Source organism: Bufo gargarizans, chromosome 5 (genome assembly GCF_014858855.1).
Source record: "Bufo gargarizans isolate SCDJY-AF-19 chromosome 5, ASM1485885v1, whole genome shotgun sequence".
NCBI classification, from domain to species: domain Eukaryota; kingdom Metazoa; phylum Chordata; class Amphibia; order Anura; family Bufonidae; genus Bufo; species Bufo gargarizans.
The window spans coordinates 397,396,344-397,410,699 of record NC_058084.1 but is presented as its reverse complement, the minus strand read 5'-3'; the positions used below and the strand labels follow the sequence as shown (position 1 = coordinate 397,410,699).

Sequence of the window (14,356 nt, the reverse complement as noted above, 5' to 3'; positions counted from 1 at the left end):
TGCAGCTGTATGTGGACGAGCATCCATTGACAGATAGTGTTTAAAGCGAATATTTAAATCGCAAATCTTAACCGTGATATCGCCACTTTGAGAATTCGCTAATATTTAGGCTGGGTTCACACCTGAGCGTTTTACAGCGCGTTCAAACGCGCTGTAAAACGCTCAACACAATGCTTCCCTATGGGAATGGTTCTCACCTGGGCGTTTTACAGCGCGTACGATCGCGCTGTAAAACGCCCGACGCATAATCAAGTACTTGAGCTTCTTTGGGGCGTTTTGACGCGCGTTTGTGGCCATAGGACACTGCAGTCAATCACACAAACGCGCGTCAAACGCGCGTTTACTATTACAAAAAACGTGCATAAAAACACGCGACAAAAACGCGCGTAAAACGCGCATTTGAGAAACGCTCAGGTCTGATACCAGGGTTAGAATATATTGCTATATATTCGTATTCACTAATAGTGTTGAATATTTTTATCGCGAATATATTACATTACCGATTTTCACAATCAAGTAAACAATGACTGAAGATCACGAATTCTCAAATTTGCGAATTTATGGCAAATATTCGGCCAAAAATATAGCAAATTCGAATATTGCCTATGCCGCTCATCACTATTGACAGATGGATACTTGACTGCCATAGTCAATCACAGGCCACAGGAGTAACCTGCTAGCTTGTCCTCTATACAACTGGTGACGTGACGCAAGGGGAACAGGTCATCATTGCAGCCTGTGATTAGCTGCAGCAGTCATGTGCCCCCCCCCCCCCCATCGACGGATGTTGATTTCAGTGCTGCAGGAAGAGGAAGAGTCCGGAGCGGCAGAAGCGGGTCAGCCACTGTGTTAGTCTGTGTTAGTAGTGCGAGTCTGTGTTAGTAGTGTAGCTGGCCAGCTCGGACCTGTCCTAGGTTGCTAGTATAGCTTATATGTGTATACACCTAGACCTGCCAATAGCCTTAATATAGTTGTTATATCAAACAGTTGTTATATCAAAAGCATAGTAATGAGGATGTGCAATCCAGATTCTCTCTCCCATATTGAAAGCCTTAATATAGTTCCTATGTTTGTGTTAAAGACAAAAGCAGAGTTATTTACTGTGACATCATGTTCAGTGACACAGCAGAAACAACAGAAAGAATAGTGTTAATCTGTTGTTGCTGGGCAGAAGTCTAGAGCAAGAGTTTTCACTAATCACAGCCAGCCTTACACATACAGCCTGTCTGGGAATTCCCCCAGCTCCTGCTGCTAGAATTATTACTCGCCAAAGACAGGAGCTGAACAGACACACAGTTCCAGTCAGAGTCCAGTTTTATGGGAACAAGAGGCCAAAATAGGCAGTTAAAACAGGTATATAATGTTCATATTGTTAGTATTGTGTTTAGAACTGTATACTGAACAAGATATATATGTGTTTACTTACAGTTCCACCAATTGCAACCATACAAATTGCAGCATACAATTGCAAGCAATCATATTCCGTATTGCAATCCAAATTGCATACAACTATACCAGATCATACTGAACCAATCTGCAAATAGTCACTGCTAACTGCATACTGCAAGTAGAACTAATAGTTAAATCTCAGATATACCTCTCAGAGACATCATAAAGTGCTTAAATAACTTAAAGTGAGAGTGCAGATATTCATAAGAGAAATATATCCACCATTTTATGTTGAATGACAAGATTGAACAGTTGAACCACCATCTTATCCATACCGCCATTTTGTGATACCTTTTCAACACGTGTTTTGTACATGGTCTATCTGCTATGGAGGCGGCAGTGTTATATATGAAGAAAATTTGAAGTTAATAAAGAAGTTATTTGAAGCATTTGGTGTGCTCTTTAAACGTACTGTTTCCATAGAACGGCGCTAGAGGAATTACAGAGAAATAGACAGTCTGGTTAGACTAAAAGTCAGAGATATCAAAATTCTTCTAATGCCTCACTGCAAAAGGCATTTAATAGTGCTGTGCCTGCCACAAGTAAGAGATAACCCCTTTAATCAGGATAGTAGAAACAAAAAAAACAAAAAAACTGAAATTTTGGGTGCATGCAGGGGAAGATTGACCTCAGAACGTAGCCAATGGTGTCATGCGACCTGCTTCTTCAAACAGGAGGAGCAAGCGTCTCCCTAGAGGCCTAGATAAGACACCAAGGGAAGAAACAGAGAGAACTTATCTTGAGCTGAGCTGGAGAAGACGAACCACAACACATCCAAAGCCCACAGGAATTAATTATAACCCGCACAGGTCACTTGGAGAAGGAGGAATAAATAGCCTTGCTAACAATCAAGCCAGTACACCTTAGGGAAGGTGGATCCAGCTCAAACCCAAACCAAAACAAAGAGAAGAATCAGACGTGTGCAGCCAGCCTGGCAGATCTACACACATTCACAGGGCAAGGCGTGACAGTACCCCCCTTCTACGGGTGACCTCCAGACACCCCGGACCAACTTTATTCGGGTGTGCCCTGTGAAAGGCCCTCACCAGGCAGCTAGCACTAACATCAGAAGCCGGAATCCACATTCTTTCTTCGGGACAGTATCCTTTCCAGCGCACTAGGAACTGGAGGGATCCCCGAAGAACACGTGAGTCGAGAATCCTAGAGATCTCAAACTCTAAATTGCCATCCACCAGGACAGGAGGAGGTGGCAATGGAGATGGTTCCACAGGTTCCACATATTTCTTCAGTAAGGACCTGTGAAACACATTATGGATCTTCCAGGTCTGCGGAAGATCCAGACGAAACGCCACTGGGTTGACCACAGCAGAGATTTTGTAAGGGCCAATAAATCTTGGACCCAGTTTCCAAGATGGTACCTTGAGCTTAATGTTTTTAGTGGACAACCACACCAAATCACCCACACACAGGTCCGGACCAGTCATACATCTCCTGTCAGCCAGCCGTTTATATCTTTCACTCATCTTTTCCAAATTAACTTGGATCTTCCGCCAGATAGAATGCAAGGCAGAAGATAATCTCTCCTATTCTGGCATTCCAGAAGATTCAGTCTCAGAAAAAGTACCAAACTCTGGGTGAAAACCAAATGGCGACTTATCAGTAAACTCCTGTCTACAGTTATTCAAGGCAAATTAGGCTAGAGACAAGAATGAGGATCAGTCATCCTGGTTCTCAGCGACAAAACACCTCAAATAGGTCTCCAGGTTTTGGTTAGTGCGCTCTGTGTGACCATTCGACTGGGGATGAAAAGCTTAAGAGAGAGACAGTTGAATTCCCAAACGCCCTCTAAAACCTGGAAACAAATTGCGTCCCCTTATCAGACACCACATCAGAGGGAATGCCATGTAGTTTTACAATGTTATCGATAAAAACCTGAGCGAGAGTTTTGGCATTGTGCAAGTGAAAGGGATGTTTCATAAATCTTACTTTTGATACATCACAGATTAGACATAGATTATACAACCCTCATCTCTTGTGGAATGCAGTACCTCAAATTAACCTATCTCACAACCTCTGCAAGTTGCTGGACACAATAGCAGCCTGCCTGAACAAAAGGCTATTTAACATCTCACCTCACATACAATGACAGAAAACTATGATAACCTATTCAACTTATTATCATGTAGAGTAAACATGTTCAATGTAAAATAACCCTTTTCATGTATTGTATATAGCAGATACCAGTATTGTTTAGCAAAGTTTCAACTGTATCTTGACAAACATGTTTCCCAAGGCCTGCTAAGAACTACCAGGATTGTTCCAATTGGATCTTGAGAGACAATATGCACCCACCCCCAAAAAGCCCTATAAGTATGTGCTGGGAAATAAAGATTTCAGATATTTAACAACCTAAGTTAAGTCTGGGTTGATATCTCCTGATGAGAAGCAAACCGGATATTCATTGCACAGGGAAATATTCACGGGTTGGAGGTCTGATGCCTCATCATATAACCATCATAAACCTGCCTGAGAAAAAACACAGTTTGGTGTCAGAAATGGGATCCACCAAAAAAACAGTATCGGGTAAGTGATTCTATATTTTAGATATATATTATTACTGCCCTATACTGTAAGAGTGGATTATTTGAACCCGGTAAGCGCTTCTGATAAGCGTCTCCCAGGAATCTGATATTCCTAAAGAAATAGAGGGATCTGAAGTCCCACAGGAATCTGATATTCCTAAAAAAAATAGAGGGATCTGAAGTCCCGCAGGAATCTGATATTCCTGAAGAAAAAATGGGGTCTATAGTCCCCTAATCTGAAAAACAGTATTGTGTGCAACGAATATCCTTTGCTAAAACCTGTATATTGCTGTATAGTTGCTTAAGCATTTTTAGTTGTTATATATACAGACCAAAAGTTTGGACACACCTTCTCATTCAAAGAGTTTTCTTTATTTTCATGACTACTGAAGGCATCAAAACTATGAATTAACACATGTGGAATTATATACATAACAAAAAAGTGTGAAACAACTGAAAATATGTCATATTCTAGGTTCTTCAAAGTAGCCACCTTTTGCTTTGATTACTGCTTTCCACACTCTTGGCATTCTCTTGATGAGCTTCAAGAGGTAGTCTCCTGAAATGGTTTTCACTTCACAGGTGTGACCTGTCAGGTTTAATAAGTGGGATTCCTTGCCTTATAGATGGGGTTGGGACCATCAGTGGCGTTGAGGAGAAGTCAGGTGGATACACAGCTGATAGTCCTACTGAATAGACTGTTAGAATTTGTATTATGGCAAGAAAAAAGCAGCTAAGTAAAGAAAAACGAGTGGCCATCATTACTTTAAGAAATGAAGGTCAGTCTTCAGCCGAAAAATTGGGAAAACTTTGAAAGTAAGGGCTATTTGACCATGAAGGAGAGTGATGGGGTGCTACGCCAGATGACCTGGCCTCCATAGTCACCGGACCTGAGCCCAATCGAGATGGTTTGGGGTGAGCTGGACCGCAGAGTGAAGGCAAAAGGGCAGACAAGTGCTAAGCATCTCTGGATACTCCTTCAAGACTGTTGGAAGACCATTTCAGGGGACTACCTCTTGAAGCTCATCAAGAGAATGCCAAGAGTGTCGAAAGCAGTAATCAAACAAAAGGTGGCTACTTTGAAGAACCAGGAATATGACATATTCTCAGTTGTTTCACACTTGTTTGTTATGTATATAATTCCACATGTGTTAATTCATAGTTTTGATGCCTTCATAGTCATGAAAATAAAGAAAACTCTTTGAATGAGAAGGTGTGTCCAAAATTGTGGTCTGTACTGTATATATATATATATATGGTTGAAATTTACTGTATAGACTGTGTATAGATTGTATGTGAGTTCATGCTGAAATTGAAGGTATAAAATTGGCCAGCAATAGTTTAAAATCTGCCATAGATTCAGGAGTAATATGAGCCTGAATTAGAAGTAATACCATCCAGAATAGTTTAAAATCTGCCATAAATTCAGGAGTAGTTATGAACCTGAATTAGAAGAAATAGGATAAAAACCACATAAACTGATAAGCATAAGGTTTATAAGTAAGTATTTTTGCACTAAACACAAACATAATCATCCTTTGATAAACCTCCAAATTCAGCTGATCTCACTGTATATTTTAGCTAAGTAAAAAATGGGCAATTCTTATGGTAAGAAGGATCCCAAAAAGAAACAGAATTTTAAATTTGGAACTGAAAATCATGTACCCTAAGTCTGCTGCAAATCTCTCTATGGTGAAACTGTCTCCTAAAAATGAATTGGGGGAAAGTCCCAAAAATGTTTGTCCAGAGGTGTTTAGGTCCATTTTATACTGACCCTTGGGTTGATAATATGTATAAATGGACAGAAGGAATGAAATGTACTGACCCGTTCCCAAAAAGAAGAGTCTTTTTCAGACTTTCATATGGCCATGATCAAGGGCCTATGTCTGAATGACATAGACACTTTTCCATGGTACACGGGAGACCCTCACTGGAATAAAATGTATATGAAAACTTGCGGCCAAGCATGGCTATCTGTGCAAACGTTTTGGACTGACTTGTGCAGTTCAAATACAGGACAGAAAAGTAAAACCCCCATTGTGACTCCAACTCCTGCCCCACCCCCATATGTGCCATTGTACCCTTTAGTAACAAAATTAACAACAGAATCAGATGATGAGATATGCACACACTTGACTCTACCACAGTTTCTGGTTTTACAGAACCTGAGGAACAGGTTTTGTCTGAGCATACTAATCAGCCTATTGTACAGTCTGCACAGCCCAGTAGAACAATATATGCAAGGGCATCAAAGATTCAAGGGATGACCAAAGACTCTAACGGTCTATGGTCAAAGGGAGGAGTAGTATTTGGGTGGTCTCCCCTTCCCAACCCATGGACACTGAGTCCATTAATTCTGATGCCTAGAGACTTGCAGCAGATACAAGAGGAATATGTGGCAAAACTGATTGAGAAATGAAACATTGATTATGATGATATTTCGCTCTTGTTTCCCTTGCCAACAGGTGCACCAACCCAAACCTCGTCTTACAGGAAAAGATGGCGCTGGATTATTTTTTAGCTTGTTAGGGGGGGTTTCTGTGAGTTTATAGGAGAGGACTGCAGATACCAGGGATAAGATCCAGGCCCATATGGATAAGGTCACTGTAATTCAGGGCATAGATAGGGCTATTACTAATGAGGGATAGAATCCTTTCACAGCTTTGGGTGGATTTGGAGATTTCCTGTTTTCCATAGGTAACTGGTTGAAGGAAATAGGAGTATATATCCTCATGTTGTTGTTTTTCTCTTTATCATATATATCCTGGTGAGATGCTCCTGCTGTTTGAACGATCGGATCGCCCAGTCACGTGCAGATAATCACATCCTCATCGCAGCTCCCAGATACACCACAGATCAACCTATGTCTTTGATGGAAAGGATGTCCAACTAAATGTTCATCGCCACACCTTATCAGGACCTCGCTCAGAGGCAACTCCCCGAAGAATCGAACCGAAGGATGGAGCATCATCATGGAGGCAATAACACCCAAGGAGCACCACAATCGACGAGAGCAAGCTGAGGAAACCGAAGATTCAGCAAGAGATTCAAAGAACACAGTGGACATATTACAGAGAGGAGGGAACTGTTGTGGAAAGTTTTATTAAGCATAGGATGACTATAGTAGACTTTCTTTTTAGCTTAGGAATGGTATGTAGGTCTATAGATTAGCACTTTTCCTACTTCCTATGTGAAAGCCGCCTCCGTTGGTTTGAGAGGGATCTAATGGCTGCTGGCTCTGAGAGCAATGTTCTTAGTGAAAGCTACCAGTGGGTCCTCATCAGCAACGGTGGGGTATAGCACGCTGATGCCGGTCTCACTGAACCATGGGTGTCCTAACATGAAACATTGGTTTGTGGAACTGGTGTCCATGTAAATGCTATATCACCATTCTTGGTCGACCCTGTTTTAAAAAGACCTTCCTCAGGGACTGATCCCCCCTTTCGGAACCATGTCTAACAGAGATTCACTGTGGGTCAGTAGCATATTTGTGCCAGATTAAATAGATGTTGTCCGATTAGGGACACATTTGTTTAAAAAAATGGGGGCTGATTCATTTGGGAGCATTTGCGCGTGTTCTGGGTGTAGTAGTGGATGGTGAGTGTTTGAGCGCCACCCACCGGCACTCTCAGGAAATGTGTGAATGTGTACCTTCCAGGTCTAAAAAGTATTTCTATTGGTCAAGGCATGAGGTGGAATGTACCTGCCTATCTGTAACATTACTGGGCAGCTATGTGCCATGGAGGGCGGGGTTAGCCCAGTAAAACGTCTAACCCGAATATCCTATCTATGTGTACAGCATGCATGCCTAATGTTTTTTCTTACTTTTCTTTCTTCTCTCTTTTCACTATGCAGGAGATTTTTTCCTACTGTGCGCCAAATTACACAGAAGTTTTTTTTATCTCCTTCATAGTCTTTAGTGTCTTCATGTGACACACACACATATATATATATATATATATATATATACACACATACATATACACACACACACACACACACAAACACAAGGCCTTAGATGGAGGAAAACATACAGTGATCTCGTTTGTATATATATATATAAAAGTTGGGATCAATGGTTGGATTGAAAGGGATTTTTCATAAATCTTACTTTTGATACATCACAGATTAGACATAGATTATACAACCCTCATCTCTTGTGGAATGCAGTACCTTGAATTAACATATCTCACAACCTCTGCAAGTTGCTGGACACAATAGCAGCCTGCCTGAACAAAAGGCTATTTAACATCTCATCTCACATACAATGACAGAAAACTATGATAACCTATTCAACTTATTAGCATGTAGAGTAAACCTGTTCAATGTAAAATAACCCTTTTCATGTATTGTATATAGCAGATACCAGTATTGTTTAGCAAAGTTTCAACTGTATCTTGACAAACATGTTTCCGAAGGCCTGCTAAGAACTACCAGGATTGTTCCAATTAGATCTTGAGAGACAATATGCGCCCACCTCCAAAAAGCCCTATAAGTATGTGCTGGGAAATAAAGATTTCAGATATTTAACAACCTAAGTTAAGTCTGGGTTGATATTTATCTCCTGATAAGAAGCAAACCGGATATTCATTGCACAGGGAAATATTCACGGATTGGAGGTCTGATGCCTCATCATATAACCATCATAAACCTACCTGAGAAAAAAACGCTAACAGCAAGCTAGGTAACAGTACAAAGTGGGCCATCTTACTGAAGCGGTCCACTACCACCAAAACCACAGTTTTCCCAGAGGAAAATCAGTAATAAAGTCCATCGAAAAATGCATCCAAGGACGTGATGGGATGGACAAAGGAAGAAGGGATCCTGAAGGCCTAGTGTGAGCCACCTTCGCCCATGCACAGGTCTCACAAGCTGCCACATAACCCTCCACACCATAGCGCAACCTTGGCCACCAGAATCTCTGGAAAATAAGATCTATGGTGGATTTGCTTCCAGGATGTCCCGCAAGGACCGTATCATGATGTTCCTTGAACACCTTGTATCGCAGTTCAGCAGGAACAAACAACTTGCCTGGAGGACAGGAATCAGGAGCATCCTCCTGGTCCCCCAACACCTCCATCTCCAACTTGGGGTACAGAGCAGAAACCACCACCCCATCAGCCAAATTCGGAGCAGGATCCCCCGAATCACTCCTCCCAGGAAAACTTTGTGACAACGCATCTGCCTTGACATTTTTAACCCCAGGGTGAAAGGTGACCACAAAATTTAACCTAGTAAAAAACAGTGACCACCTAGCCTGTCTAGGATTCAGGAGCTTAGCAGACTGCAGGTAAGCCAAATTCATACCGTAATAGGATGAGTAGCCCCTTCCATCCAGTGACGCCATTCTTCAAAGGCCAATTTAATGGCCAGTAATTCTCCATCTCCTACATCATAATTTCTTTCAGCGGCGGAGAGTTTTTGGGAGAAAAAAGCATACGGATGTCATTTGCTAGGGGATGGACCCTGCGACAGAACTGCTCCGACCCCCACTTCTGATGCATCAACCTCCACGACGAACGGTTGAGACACATCAGGTTGCATCAGAATGGGAGCAGACGCAAAACATTTCTTAATAGCAGAAAAGGCCTGTAATGCCTTATCCGCCCAGACAGAGAGGTCGGCGCCTTTTTTAGTCATATCTGTCAAAGGTTTTACAATGGTGGAATAATTCAAGATAAATTTTCTGTAGTAATTGGTAAAACCCCAAAAACGCATCAGAGCTTTCTGATTCTCAGGCTGGTCCCATTACAGTACCGCCCGGTACTTTTCGGGGTCCATACGAAAACCAGAGTCAGAAAGCAGGTATCCCAAAAAATGGTAGCTCCTGGACAGCAAATACACATTTTTCCAATTTTGCATACAATTTATTCTCTCGAAGGATCACCTGTCTCACGTGATCCTGATGGGTCTCTAAATCGGGTAAGTAAATTAGTATGTCATCAAAATAAATAACAACAAACCTTCCCACTAAATGATGGAAAATATCATTGACAAATCGCTGAAAGACTGCTGGCGCATTAGTTAAACCAATGGGCATGACAAGATTCTCAAAATGACCTTCGGGTGTATTGAAGGTCGTTTCCCACTCATCTCCTTCCTTTATTCTGATCAAATTATAGGCTCCTCTTAAATCCAACTTGGAGAACACCTTGACTCCAACAATTTGATCAAATAGATCAGAAATCAAAGGAAGGGGATACGGATTGTAATAAGATTCAATTCCCGGAAATCCAAACACGGTCTAAGTGATCCATCTTTCTTTTTTACAAAAAAGAAGCCGACGGCCACAGGGGACTTGGATGGCCTAATATCTCCCTTTGCCAAACTCTCGGCAATATATTTCCACATAGCCTCTCTTTCGGGTTCGGAAAGGTTGTATAGCCAAGATTTTGGTAGTTTAGCTCCAGGGATGAGATTGACCGGACAATCATATTCTAGATGGGGGGCAGCTCCTGAACTCCACCCTCCGAGAATACGTCTGTAAAATCTGAGAGAAACTGAGGTAGGACTAGTTGACACCCCTGAGATAGAAGCACAGAGACAGTTGTCCATTCAAAATTCACTCCAGCTACTGATTTGTATTGTTCGCCAGTCAATAGTAGGGTTATGCTTTATCACCCATGGTAAGCCTAGAACCATCGGAGCAGGCAAGCCCCTCATAACAAAACAAAAAATGGACTCATGTGAATCACCCATCCTTAACTGAATGCCATGAACAATTTGAGTAAGACTCTTTTGTGAGAGAGGGGAGGATTCAATAGCAAACACTGGTATTACCTTTACTAATGCGCTAGTTCTAAAACCAAAATTTGGGAGAAAATTTAAGTCAATAAGGTTTACCCCCGCACCACTGTCAACAAATACCTTAAAATCAAAATTTCCTTAGTCTAGCACCACCATGGCAGGCAGGAGGAAACGGGTATTGCAGGGAGAATATATATCAGCTTGCTCAGACTCCCCATTCACCCTACCAAGAGTCAGGGAGGTTTTTTCCTTTCTCTTTATGTGAATACCTCCATAGTTTTTCATGACAATTTTGAGGTTTAATAAAAGGACACGTATAAGCAAAATTACCTTCTTTACCACAGTAGTAACATAGTTTATTCAGCTTCCTAAAATCCCTATCACCTGAGCGAAAGGAAACCTGTCCCAACTGTATAGGCTCCTCTCCTGCCCCAGATTCAAAAGTCATATTACCCCGGGGACTAGGTGGGACGGATCCACTTACAGACGAGACCCCCCATTCGAGAGGAATCTTATATCTTTCTCTAAGACGTCTATCAAGCCGCATTGACAAAAACATGGCCGTATCCAATGAATCTGGATACTCATGAAAAGCAAGGGCATCTTTCAACCTCTCAAATAGCCCCTGACAAAACTGACTCCGGAGTGCAGGATCATTCCACCCCGAGTCAGTTGTCCATCTTCTAAATTCTGCACAATACGACTCAGCAGTATGTTTTTCCTGTAACAAACTGTGCAGCTTAGATTCTGGGTCTGGGTCATCATAAATCAAGCCCAAGGCTCTAAAAAATTCATCCACAGACCGGAGGGATGGTGAACCGGTCGGCAGAGAAAAAGCCCAGGACTGCGCGTCCCCTTTGAGCAGAGATATAATGATCCCCACTCTTTGATTCTCATCACCAGATGACATCGGCCGCAGATGAAAATACAACCTGCAGGACTCCCTGAACCATATAAAGTCATCACCACCCCCTGAGAACCTATCAGGGAGAGCGACTTAAGGCTCTAGGCAGACCTGTTTTCCTCCAACGGCGCCAGACGCCAGAGCATTCTAACACCGTGCAACAGAACTGCGGAGATCAGCAACCTCCATCGATAATCACTGCATGCGATCAGCCAAAGCATCCATAGCCTCCATTTCGCAAACAACAGGGATATGACAGTTTTATGGCGGGTTATAATGTCACGGAAGGTAGGTAAGCAGGGAAATAACCAAACACAGGGAAAATAAACAGAACAATAGACTAGGACCAAAAGCTAGGGAGAAAAGGGTCACCTCCTAGCGATCCCTAAGGCTTTCTCTATACTGCTGTGCACATGTGCATACTCTTATGGTGGATAGGCACATGCCCTCGTTCCTAAGTCTATATACCCTGGGAAAACCCTGAGCAGTAGGGAAAGGGGAAGAGGCGACCTGCTTCTTCAAACAGGAGGAAGCAAGTGTCTCCCTAGAGGCCTAGATAAAATACACTAAGGGAAGAAACATACAGGACTTTTCTTGAGCTGAGCTGGAGCAGACGACCCACAACACACCCAAAGCCCACAGGAATTAAATATAACCCGCACAGGCCACTTGGAGAAGGAGGAATAAATAGCCTCACTAACAATCAAGCCAGTACACCTGAGGGAAGGTGGATCCAGCTCAAACCCAAACCAAAACAAAGAGAAGAATCAGACATGTGCAGCCAGCCTGGAAGATCTCCGCACATTCACAGGGCAAGGCTTGACAGGTATTTGTTTCTGACAAGGCTGTATATTGTGCTGCACTGTGGTATTTTGTTCTGCTGGGGCAGTATATTGTGCTGCACTGTGGTATTTGGTTCTGCTGGGGCAGTATATTGTGCTGCACTTTGGTATTTGGTTCTCCTAGGGTGGTAGTTTGTGCTGCACTATGGTATTTTGTTCTGCTGAGGCCGTATATTGTGCTGAGCTGTGGTATTTGGTTCTGCCGAGGCAGTATATTGTGCTACACTGTGGTATTTGGCTCTGCTGGGGTAGTATATTGTGCTGCACTGTGTTATTTGGTTCTGCTGGGGCAGATACGCAGAGGCATTATCTGTGATCTGCAATAATTGTCCTGCAGGATGGAGGATTGTATATGTAGCACTGTCCAATCAAAGAGCAGAGCATCACAGCCAAGGAGAAGGGATGTCGATTGAGAAAAATGGCAGTCTCCTCCCCATTGCTCCGATGCTAGCAATTAGCATACAGAGCGGGAGAATATACCGGGGGCCACAGCGGGAAAACGGAACGGCACCAAGGAATAATAGCAAGTTCAGTGAGATCCCTGGGCACCGCGCTACATATCCTGATAGTTAGTTAGTTTACAATGTTTGGACCCATGAAAGGTCCTCTACGATCATTGTTGGCGCAGTTCGCCCGCCCCTCTTCGGCCCCTTTCTCTTCTTATTGGCAACAGTAGCGGCAAAGGGGAGGGAGGGAGAGAGTGAGTCCTTCTGTCCTGAGCTGCTGGGGGGACCAGAGCGCACTGACAGCAGTGTGCTCCATGTTCTAGGATGCTAGACTATGCAGTAGGGCTGCCTAGTATCGATAAATGTTAAATCCCGGTATCGTATCGATACCGGGGCAAAAGTATCAATGGGTTTTGATATTTCAATACCCGCAGCAACCCTAATACAGAGGGGAAGTGAAGTAAGAGGGATGCCAGTAGTAATAGGTATCCTTTATCCATAGGTAAAGGGACAAATAACATGTAATCAGTATATAGTATGTATGCATAGACATCCCTTATCCACATATTTGCAGCTATCATAAAAAGGGGAAGAGATAGATGTAGGAAGTAATAGGTATGGGAACAGATAGTATGTAATATAATCAATATATACGCATAAACATCCCCTGTCCACGGATAAATAAATAATCGATATGTAAATGCTAGTGCATCACAATATATGGAATCACCCACAGACAAAACCCCCTCATATAGAGTGTAACATGTTATCCGTGGACAGGGGATGTTTATGCGTATATATTATTATATTACATACTATCTGTTCCTTTACCTATTACTTCCTACATCTATCTCTTCCCCTTTTTATGATAGGTGCAAATATGTGGATAAGGGCTGTCTATGCATACATACTATACACTGATTACATATTATTTGTCCCTTTACCTATGGATAAAGGATACCTATTACTACTGGCATCACTCTAACTTCCCACTTCCCCTCTGTATAACAGTTGTAATGATGTGAAATACCTCAGGGGTATACCGCACTTTTTGTCTTGATTTATTCTTGTCTCTACTTTTTAGATTATTATTTATTTTAAGCCTTTCTAGACTCCGCTTTTTCTATATATAGGTATATCTGCTCAGTACTATGTCTCCAGCAGCGAGCAGGAAGAGAGAAGGGAGACGGCACGTGCACACTGCGCGCTGTTTCCTCATACAGATGATCAGCGGGGGTGCCAGGTGTCAGAGCGCCACCGGTCTGATCATCATGACCTATCCTGAGGATAGGTCATCAATATTAAAAGCACGGAGAACCCCTGTAAAGGACTGTAAATTCAAGCCCCTAGCACTAGGGACATTGGCTGAAATTCGAATGTACAGATTAGTGGTGGGGAGGGTTTAACACAAAAATTCTAAGTGTA

The 14,356-nt window shown here is 42.5% G+C and overlaps 1 protein-coding gene across 2 annotated transcripts in view; it reads right to left on the bottom strand.

Annotated features, from left to right (window-relative positions):
• The window catches only part of LOC122937713 (ATP-binding cassette sub-family B member 5-like), a 383,155-nt gene that overhangs the window by 112,076 nt on the left and 256,723 nt on the right, over positions 1–14,356 (bottom strand). The window lies entirely within an intron of this gene.